Consider the following 1,243-nt stretch of genomic DNA (forward strand, 5'->3'; position numbering starts at 1 on the left):
AACTTCTGCTGCCGGGAAGGTGGACCATTAAGACGTGGTGGCCGAGGGCGCCCCCAAGTGGCGGCCGCGCACCTGTGCACGGTGACGGGACTCCCGACCCCACCTGGGAGCGCGCCGGTGGGTGGGGTCGGGCGTTCGGCTTCTCCGCCTGCCGGGGTTGAATGTTCTCTCACTACCTTTTCTAGCTTTAACTAGGAAGATGTAGAACGGTTTGTTTTGTTTCTACTTGCAGACTTTAAAACACCGAAAACGGGCAGAATTTAAAACGGCAACAAGCTGGTGACAAGAGGCCTCCTGGGTAAATTTTGTCCTACTGTGGATGGGAGCCAGGACAGCTTCTCCATGGTCACCTGGGGAGCCCCGGCCGTGGGGGGCAGAGAGCCCGGCGAGGAGGGGTCCGTTTTATGACTTCCTTCTCCTGGTTTTCTAAGATTTGTCTCTTTTCTGATGAAGTCACTTTCAGAGCCAAAAGTCGATAAATCTCAATCATTTTAAGAAAGCGTACCTTTTCGGCGCTTGTGAAGGATAAGTTAAGGCTAAATAACTGGCTGTGTTCAGAGACACCCAGCCATCTGGTTTCCGGGTGGAGCCTGTGACCACTGCGGGCCCGGGCGGCCTCACCGTGGGGATCCGAGTCACACAGTCAGCTCTCGTGAAGCTGCTTGACTCTCCTGTGGCGTTTGCTTTCTCACCTGCTTCTTATTTTAAGCAAAACAGATGATTTCTTCCTAAATTTCGGACCACCTTCGTTTTGCCTAAAAAACAAAACAAAACAAAAAGATCGTGCAGATCAGCCCGAATGGTTTTGAAAGAATATTTTCTTTCCTCATCTGCCGTATCAGCTACCTCCACTGTACCTGGGAAGCTGAGCTGGGGACATTTGTGGGGGACCCTGGAGCCTGCAGGCAGCTGGAGCTGGGGGGACCTTGGCCGGCTGGACAGGTGGCCCACGAGGCCCCATTAGAAGGACAAGGCCGCCGCCTTTGTCCAGGGTGCCGGGACCCCTGTGTCACTTGGCCCCGAAAGGCTGCCCCTTGCAGCAGGTGGGCTGGCCTCCCTTGAGCCAGTCGCCTCGTCTGTAAATACTGTGCTAGACCACACTCAAGGTCCTGTTCGGCTCCGAAAGGCTGCGCGACTCCCGAAACCACCACATCCTACTCATGTAGGGAATGCACAGGGTCCAAAGTTGCCTATCTCTGTGGATCTGGCTTAAAAATGCTTAGAGATTTCTTTTTTTTTTTTT

This window comes from Fukomys damarensis, unplaced genomic scaffold, assembly GCF_012274545.1.
Source record: "Fukomys damarensis isolate Sample0158 unplaced genomic scaffold, DMR_v1.0_HiC HiC_scaffold_24, whole genome shotgun sequence".
NCBI classification, from domain to species: Eukaryota; Metazoa; Chordata; class Mammalia; order Rodentia; family Bathyergidae; genus Fukomys; species Fukomys damarensis.